The sequence below is a fragment of the Benincasa hispida genome, chromosome 3 (genome assembly GCF_027475165.1).
Source record: "Benincasa hispida cultivar pf3 chromosome 3, pf3_genome.v1.1, whole genome shotgun sequence".
In the NCBI taxonomy this organism is placed as follows: domain Eukaryota; kingdom Viridiplantae; phylum Streptophyta; class Magnoliopsida; order Cucurbitales; family Cucurbitaceae; genus Benincasa; species Benincasa hispida.
This window is the reverse complement of record NC_143480.1, coordinates 72153327-72162909: the sequence shown is the minus strand read 5'-3', so window position 1 is coordinate 72162909 and position 9583 is coordinate 72153327. Positions and strand designations below refer to the sequence as shown.

At 34.6% G+C, this 9583-nt stretch overlaps 1 pseudogene across 3 annotated transcripts; it reads left to right on the top strand.

The window, feature by feature from the left end:
- Positions 1-916: 916 nt before the first annotated feature.
- On the top strand, positions 917-4357 carry LOC120074366 (FT-interacting protein 3 pseudogene; annotated as a pseudogene). Of its 3 annotated transcripts, none has more exons than XR_016528810.1 (3): positions 917-1115; positions 1328-1409; positions 1776-4357. The product of XR_016528810.1 is annotated as an FT-interacting protein 3 pseudogene, transcript variant X1 (transcript). The 3 variants fall into 3 exon arrangements; XR_016528811.1 differs by having other exon boundaries at positions 944-1213; XR_016528812.1 differs by having other exon boundaries at positions 1097-1218.
- Positions 4358-9583: the final 5226 nt, after the last annotated feature.

Genomic DNA, 9583 nt, shown 5'->3' with positions numbered 1-9583 from the left:
ATTTTAATAACTAAAAGACATATTTAGAACCATCCTAAAAACTATTGAACTAAAACTAAAGATGAAAATGTGGTGATAGAATATGGATAAAATGCTGATGCTGATGGTAGTTTAAAAAAAAGTTATAGAGACCAACGATTAAATAAATGTTTACAATAATAAATAATTATTTTACTATTTTTTTTAACCAACTTAAAATATATGTTATTTACATTGTATTCCCGCCCACTATTCCTAATACTCCTCATAGAAAATGTGAGAAAGAATATTATTCGGAAAAATCTCTTTTCAGATTAAACAAAAATTGTGAGACGAAGTCAAAATTGCAATGATATGGGTAATTTTGGTTCCTTCTACCGTAATATGACAAAAGAATGTACAATATTAACAGTTTTTCCCACACAAATGATGTTCTTAATAAAAATTATAATTTCAAAAAAAGAAACCTTGTTCCTCACTTCAGGTGAGTAGAGTGGACTATTATAATTCATGACATGTTTAGTATTCAAATTATAAGAATGATATTTTCAACTACTATAACTTACGGTATTACTATTTCAATTTTTTTTATTACTATGTTTACTATTTATTGTCAATTATTTTCTATTCATCTTTTTTTCTTTCGTGTTATAGTATATATTATTTTCTATTTAAACTAAAATAATTTACATTCCAACGTATTATAATCTACAGAATAATAATTAAATATAATAACAACTCTAACATTTTACCTACCATTTTACGAAATAATGATTAGAAAAAGATTGGTTTGCCTTTAATGAAAATGTCTACGACTAATACTGATGGGAAATGTATAAATGAAGACCAATAGGGCAACGAATCTCTTAAAAAAGAAAAATTAAAGAAAAAAGGAAAAAAAAAAAAGAAAAGGAAAGTACACTTCTCTTCACTTTGTATATACTCCCTTCACTCTTCAGATCCTATCTCACCCCCCACCCCCCGCAAAAAACCACTCCCTAAAAACCGCTTTTTTTCTCTCTCTCTTCTCAAACCCACCTGCATTTCCCTTTCCTCTTTAATGGGGTTTCATTTTTGGTCCTCTTTTGAAGAATGCATTGAAGCTTAAAGGGTTTTTTCTTCAGATTCATCACTTGGTACCGCTCTCTGTTTTTCTTGGCTTTTTGTTCTGTTTTGTTCTGTGGGAAATGAGAGAAAATTTGTTCTGCCATTTTTTCTCTGCAGCCAAACAACAGTGAAGTGGATTACTCTCTCTCTATTTTTGTTTTTTTGCCTTTTTTCTTCTGTATTCTTTGGATCTATGGCTGTTGATGAACTCACTTGCTTTGCATTTTCATCCTCTCTTCAGGGTTTGAAGACTGTTCAGATCTGAAGCTTTTGAAGACTTGACTAAAATCTTCTCTTTTTCTTCAAGGGTTTTGCTTTCTCAGGTGAACCTTCACATCCCTTAAAGATTGTTCTGAAAATTTTGGGATATTTTGTTAAAAGTTTTTAGCCATCTTGAGATCAGGAAGTGTTCTGTTTTATGCTTATGGAGTGTTTGTTTTAAATCCGACGTCGTTTTTGAGTTCCGTGAACGGTAACATTCAAAGATTCTTTTTGGGGTTTTCTCTTTTTTTTTTTTGTTTCCGATTTTTTTGGCAACGCCTTGACTATGACTGTTTTTTCGGATGTTTCAGGTTTATTTAAGTGGGAAAATTTGAAATTTGTTTTTTGAAATCAATCTTTTTATATATAACGTATTAAAATGGGGTTTGTTTTCGGATTTTGGATTTTGTTTTTTTTTTTCTTTGTAGGGTTGTTTGAAGAATCAATTGAACTGTGAAGATGATGCAAAAGCCTCCACCCGAGGATTTCTTACTGAAAGAGACCAATCCCCACCTTGGTGGGGGGAAGGTTACTGGTGACAAGCTAGCTAGTACCTATGACCTTGTTGAGCAAATGTATTACCTCTATGTTCGGGTTGTTAAAGCGAAAGATTTGCCTGGGAAAGATGTCACTGGTAGCTGCGATCCGTATGTGGAGGTCAAGCTTGGAAACTACAAAGGTACCACTCGGCATTTTGAGAAGAAGTCGAATCCCGAATGGAACCAAGTGTTTGCCTTTTCAAAGGATCGCATTCAGGCTTCGGTGCTTGAGGTGACTGTGAAGGATAAGGATTTTGTGAAGGATGATTTCATGGGGAGAGTTCTTTTCGACTTGAATGAGGTTCCGAGAAGGGTACCGCCAGACAGTCCTTTGGCGCCTCAATGGTATCGGTTGGATGATCGGAAAGGGGACAAGGTGAAAGGAGAGCTGATGTTGGCTGTTTGGATGGGAACACAAGCAGATGAAGCATTTCCCGAGGCTTGGAATTCGGATGCTGCAACTGTGAGCGGAGCCGATGGGCTTGCGAATATTCGGTCTAAGGTGTATCTTTCTCCCAAGCTTTGGTATTTGAGGGTGAATATCATCGAAGCTCAGGATCTGCAGCCGACCGATAAGGGTCGGTATCCGGAGGTTTTTGTTAAGGCTATACTTGGAAATCAGGCGTTGAGGACCAGAATATCTCAGTCTAGAACTATCAATCCAATGTGGAATGAGGATTTGATGTTTGTGGCAGCTGAACCATTTGAAGAGCCTTTGATTTTAAGCGTGGAAGACCGAGTTGCACCAAACAAGGATGAGGTATTGGGACGGTGTGCGATTCCACTGCAATATATAGATAGGAGATTGGACCATAGAGCTGTGAACACAAGATGGTTCAATCTTGAGAAACATGTTGTTGTTGTTGAAGGGGAGAAGAAGAAGGAAATCAAGTTTTCTAGCAGAATTCACATGAGGATATGTTTGGAAGGTGGCTACCATGTTCTGGATGAATCAACACATTATAGTAGTGATCTTCGACCGACGGCGAAACAGCTCTGGAAGAACAGCATTGGGGTTTTGGAATTGGGCATTCTGAATGCTCAGGGTTTAATGCCAATGAAGACAAAAGATGGGCGTGGAACGACGGATGCATACTGTGTGGCTAAGTATGGGCAGAAGTGGATTCGAACAAGGACGATCATTGATAGTTTCATACCGAAGTGGAATGAGCAATACACTTGGGAGGTTTTTGATCCCTGTACTGTCATTACAATTGGGGTTTTCGACAACTGCCATTTGCACAGTGGGGACAAGGCTGGAGGATCAAAAGATGCACGGATAGGGAAGGTAAGAATTCGGCTTTCCACGCTTGAGACAGATCGAGTGTATACTCATTCATATCCTCTGCTGGTTCTTCACCCAAATGGGGTGAAGAAGATGGGTGAGATTCATTTGGCTGTGAGGTTTACATGCTCTTCTTTGTTAAACATGTTGCATATGTACTCACATCCCCTTCTCCCCAAAATGCACTATATTCATCCGTTAACGGTGAGCCAGCTCGATAGCCTTCGACACCAGGCGACTCAGATTGTGTCAATGAGGCTGAGTCGTGCCGAGCCACCGTTGCGAAAAGAGGTCGTCGAGTATATGCTCGATGTAGGCTCCCACATGTGGAGCATGAGAAGAAGCAAGGCTAATTTCTTCAGAATCATGGGAGTTTTCAGTGGGCTGATTGCAGTTGGAAAATGGTTTGATCAGATTTGCAATTGGAGAAACCCAATTACAACTGTTCTCATACACATTTTGTTCATAATCCTTGTCATGTACCCCGAGCTCATTCTTCCCACAATTTTCCTTTACCTGTTCTTAATTGGAGTTTGGCATTATAGATGGAGACCAAGGCACCCTCCTCACATGGACACCCGCCTCTCTCATGCCGACTCCTCTCACCCCGATGAACTCGACGAGGAGTTCGACACCTTCCCAACTTCTCGCCCTGCTGACATTGTGAGGATGAGGTACGATCGTCTGAGGAGCATTGCAGGGAGGATCCAAACTGTTGTTGGGGACCTAGCAACGCAAGGGGAAAGGCTGCAATCTCTACTCAGTTGGCGCGACCCAAGAGCATCGGCATTGTTTGTGATCTTCTGCCTGGTTTCTGCCATTGTTCTGTATGTTACACCATTCCAAGTCGTGGCGCTTCTTTCTGGGATTTACGTGCTTAGACATCCGAGGTTTCGGTACAAGCTCCCATCTGTGCCGCTCAACTTCTTCCGGAGGCTGCCAGCCAGAACAGACTGTATGCTATGATGGACTCTTTTGTTTTATGTTCTATTGGTAAAATGATGATGGGGAAAGCAAACATGAAGCTTTTGTATGCTGTTTTTATCAATTCTTGTTTAGGGGCATATTTTTTGGGCATTCAAAAGTTAAAATGTATGGATGGCTTTCCCCAGAAGGTGAAGGCAGTTTCTATTTATGGATTTGTGTTATGTTAATTATCTTTTCAAATAGAATTTCTTGTCATTAACTGTGTTTTTGAATTTCTCTTCTTTAGTTTAGATTTTGATTACAATTTCATTGAGACTGGCCATTTTGTGGGATCTCTATGCTCTCCATATTATGTTTGGACATTTTGAATCAGTCTATATATTCTGTACATAATGGATAATATAGCCTAAACATTATGGTTTAGCATATGCATATTCATGTTTCATATATTTTTGTTTAATTTGGTCAACAATTCTAAAAAGCTTCTGTTTTAATTTTCAAGTTTTAACCTAGGTTAAGCTTATTTTGAAACACATTTTAGTATTTGAATTTTAGATTTAGTTTATTTTAGTATTTAAACTTTTGTTCAACGAGTTTTATTTTAGTATTGGTCGAGTTTTATTTTATATATATATCTATACGTTCTAAACTCGAGAATCAAAATATTTTCACCAAACTTGAATAACTAAGGTTTAGTTTAATAATCATTTTACCTCTAAAAAAAAAAAAAAAAAAATCAAAGAGTTTTCAAATAGGATTAAAAACCGACTAAAATAAGATATAAAGTAAAAATGTTAAATAATCAAACAATTCATAATGTTTTAGAGAGCCATCCAATATAATTCAACTAAAAAATATGTACCATCCATTAAGAGGTTAGAAATTTGAATAGTGTAATAAAAACTGTTTTACGTACATCACTAATTACACAAATTTGTTATTGTTAATAAAATAAATTATTATATTATTAATGTATGTTGACGCATGACCATGCCTCTTATGCATGCTGCAATGAAATATAAAGACTTTGTTTATAAGCATCGACAAAATAATGAGCACATCAAATTTTGTCAATATCTAAGTTTGAGTTTAATCTATCAAATAGTACGGTGACACGTTTGTAACAAAAAATTAATATATTTAATTGTACACCAAATTCTTGTTAACCAATTATTTCAAATGACAAAATTACTGAAAATATTTACAACTATGAAACACAGACACAGGTATGGCTACACAATACGGATAGGATCGGATACGGCGATTCATCAATTTCTAAAAAACTAAGATATGAATACGTCTAAGGATCAATCATTTTTATATATAATTTTTTAATATATATATTTCTAAAAAACAAGGATACTGATACGTTGAAGATACATTTTCTTTTTCTTTAAAAAAAACTAGGATATAGATAAATTTAGCATACAAGTTAATAACAATAGTACAAAATAGAATACAGATACTGAAATACAATACAAAAAAAGCAACATCTAAGATGTTGAAGTACAATAGCTAATAAAATGCAATAGAAAAGTGACTCATATTATAAAGAAGAAAAAGAAGATTAGAAGGAGAAGTATGAAGATAAACAAATAACTTTTTCATTGAATTGCTGAAGATATCCAAATGGTTTATATTTTGGTGGATTTTGTGGGAACTCAAATGTGAAGATAGAGATTAGATGATTCTAATCTAAGGTTTGGTCCGTTATTTTTTTTCTTTTAGTTTTGAACTCGAGTAATGAGTTGTTTTTTTTTTTAAATAGGTTGCCTAGTTTTAGATTGGAAAATATTAGATGAGTTACTTGTCTTTTTTCTTTAAAAAAAAAGTACGCGTAGAAATAAATACATCAAATCGCGTGTCAGATACGTATTTGAGAAGTATATAGAAGTATCGGTATCCGATACGTGTCTGATACTGATTCTTTGCCTCACACGAAGTATTTGTGCTTCATAAATTTACAATATATAGTAAAATTTTGATAGATACTGACAGACATTGATAGACTTTTATCAGTGTCTATCAATATTTGATAGACACTGATATAAGTCTATTGATAAACACTAATAAAAAGTGTTTATCATTGATAGATTCTAAAATTTTGTTATATTTTATAAATATTTTTATTTGTTCTTTTATATTTGAAAATAATTTTTTAATAATAATTTTAATTGATTTTTTTATTGAAAATTAAATTGAGAATTTAAAGAGATTTGGTACGGAATTGAAAATTAGTTAAAAGGTAATTTTGGTGTTGGAATATGAATTAATATCTATGGGTTTTCAAAACTAAACATTCATTTTTACCAAATTTAGTTTTTATTTAGTCTTTAAAATTTTAAAAGTGATACGTTGGATGACCAAGATTTGAGTTGATTTCTAATTGGGCTCATTTGGATTTATTTGAGAAAAAAAAAAGTACTTTTCAAAAAATTCATTTTTATTTTAATATTTTTGATAAATATACTTAAAAAATTATTTTGAATAATTACTAAATACTCCAATTTCTTCTAAAAATAACTTATTTTTAAAACAAAATACTTAAAAATATATTCTAGACAGACCTTAGTCTTAAAATTTGAAATTTGATTTCCAAATGGTTTCTAAAGTTTAGTTGACGTTGGTTAATCTTATGAATTGATGAAGTGTAGTTAACATAACTGTTAAGACCTTATTGATGGATATTTTACTATGAGTTGAAAGTTTTTGTTTTTTTTTTTGTTTTTTCTTTTGGTTCTTTTTTTTCCCCCTCTTTTCCCTTTTGTGGTGTGATTTTACCTTTATTACTCACCGATTCAAGAACCAAATAATGGCGTTGTTGTTTGCATATGTTGTACCAAAATTCATAAATTTGGATGAAAAATTTAGCTTTAATACTATTTTTAAACTTTTGTCAATTTCATATTAAACATAGGTTTTATAATTCGAGTAATTGTTTTAGATGGTAAAACATCTGAAAATATTTTTAAGTATAGTAAAATGTCATTGTCTACTAGTGATAGACTGCGATAAACATCTATCAGACACTGATAGATGTCTATCACTGTTTATCGCGGTCTATCATTAATATAAAGTGATATTTTATTATATTTGTAAATAGGTTGGTTCATTTTTCTTTATTTGAAAATATCCCTACACAATTCATTGAATGTATAAGAGAATCTTTTTTGCAATGGTATTTAAAGTGTTAAAGTAAATTAGGGATTTATTCTTAATTTGTATTTTCCATATTAATATTTTTCTTTTCTGTTTCTTTCCTTTGTGGGTCTACTAGAGTCTATTTATTCTGTAATTCAATGTATTCTGATCAAGTTACAATATAATATACAAAATTAACACGATATCAAAGTTAGGTTCCTAAGGTTTTTTACTTTTTAGCCACCACTATTGTCCGATCTCTACCTCCGTCGACGGTCGATCAATGAAGGCAAATCTACATAGATAGATCCGCTCATCGCAATCACACCCAAATTCGTTTATTCCCATACCACAACTCCACCCTTCCATTCCAGATTTTTCGCTGCGTCGTCTGTTCAGTCGTTGTCTCCACCCCAGTCATCTCACGCAGCCACACCTTTTTGTTTGTGCCACTGCACCTAGATTCAACTTTGTGTTGGTCTCAGCTTATGTCTTCCTCCTTTCCCTACTCAGTTAGCATCGCCACGTCTTACCTCGTTCTCTGCCACATTTCTGCCTGACTTTCGTCGTGCAAACGAGATCTGTCGTCGCCCACCATTAGCTTCGCCATGCTGACGAGATCCAGATATGAAAATCAGCGGCGCTTGTACTCCGTTTGTGGGTTTCCCACTTGCCTAGGTCTGCCCGTTTTCTCTTTGCCCATATTCACACCGCTCCGCCTTTCTCCATCCAAGTTGTGCCGCCTCCTTCAGATTGGCCATTGCTCCTGCCTTAATCTGTGTCGTCCCGCCCACATCCGTCCACGACACCCTCCAACGTGGGTGCCTTCTGCCGTATGCCTCATACGAGAAAGAAGAAGGAAACCACGTACAAATTTTGTATGACCCTATTGGAAAATTTCACAAAATGACCTGAAACCCAAAAACTTTTCTGCCAACGAACTCTCTCTAAAAATGTTTCTACCACTAACCTTTTTCCCATGCGAAATTTCAAAATTACCTCCAATTTTTAAAAAGCCTTCTGACCTTTTGGTGAACGCATCTCTACGAATACTTTAAGCGAGCATTTAAATATTACTAAACGATCAGATAGAGATTACTAAGCGATCGTATAGAAGAATACTAAGTAATCGTTTAGCTAAATGTTACGCGATCATTTAGATATCTGTTATGCGATCGTTTAGTTTTTGTTATACAATCGTTGAGATATCTATTATGCCATCGTTAAGATATCTACGATCGTATGGTTTTTGTTAAACGATCGTTTAGGTTTTGTTATGCGATCGTTTAGAAAATACTAAGCGATCATTTAGCTAACTGTTACGCGATCATTTAGATATCCATTATGCAATTGTTTGGCTAACTATTATGCGATCATTTAGTTTTTGTTATACGATCGTTGAGATTTCTATTATGTGATCGTTTAGATATCAGTTATGTGATCGTTTAGTTTTTGTTAAACGATCGTTTAGGTTTTGTTATGTGATCATTTAGAGAATACTAAGCGATTGTTTAGCCAATTGTTACGCGATCGTTTAATTTTTGTTAAATGATCGTTTAGGTTTTGTTATGCGATCGTTTAGATTTTGTTATGCGATTGTTTATATTTTGTTATACGAACGTTTAAATAAATTTGTGCTAAATTTGTAGAATACAATTGGTGTTGTACATTTAACTAAGAAAATAAATAACTAAGTGACCGTTTAGATAAATTTGTGCTAAAATTACATATTGTACAGTATAATTGGTGTTGTACAGAAAAAATGAAGCAAAAATTACATATTGTTTAGTCTAGATGGGTCAGTGCCAGGTGTTATTAATGTTTGTCTGCACGTTTTCTTGTTATGTCCTCTCTGACCACATCGTGTACACCTATGTATTTGTCGTGACTCCTCTCCAATTGAAGGTATCCCGACGTTTTGACGTCGACCTACACTTACTACCTTTTGCGGTGGTAGAATTGGTTCAAAATCTCCAACATCTCCAACCCATTCTTAACTGTTCTGACTAGGAAGATTGGAGTAGTTGGTTCTATAATTGAAATAATAGAAATGCTTTGTCGTAGAGCTTCGCTAGCAGTGTCGAGCAAAGCTCGGAAACAAAAATGAAAACGATAAAGATGTGGACTCTCCTTTCAACAACTCTCGTTCTTTACATTTCTTCCTCAACTTGAGCGCGACGCCTGCTCTAAGTCCTGCAGCTACTTCCAAAAAACAGCCTATTATGGCTATGTTCGGCGTAAGAAGCAAGCACACACTCAACTGTAAACCATTTTGCACATAATGTTTGAACATTAATGTAGGGTTGCTGTAGATATTGCATGGGAGCATGGGATCTCGAGGCAA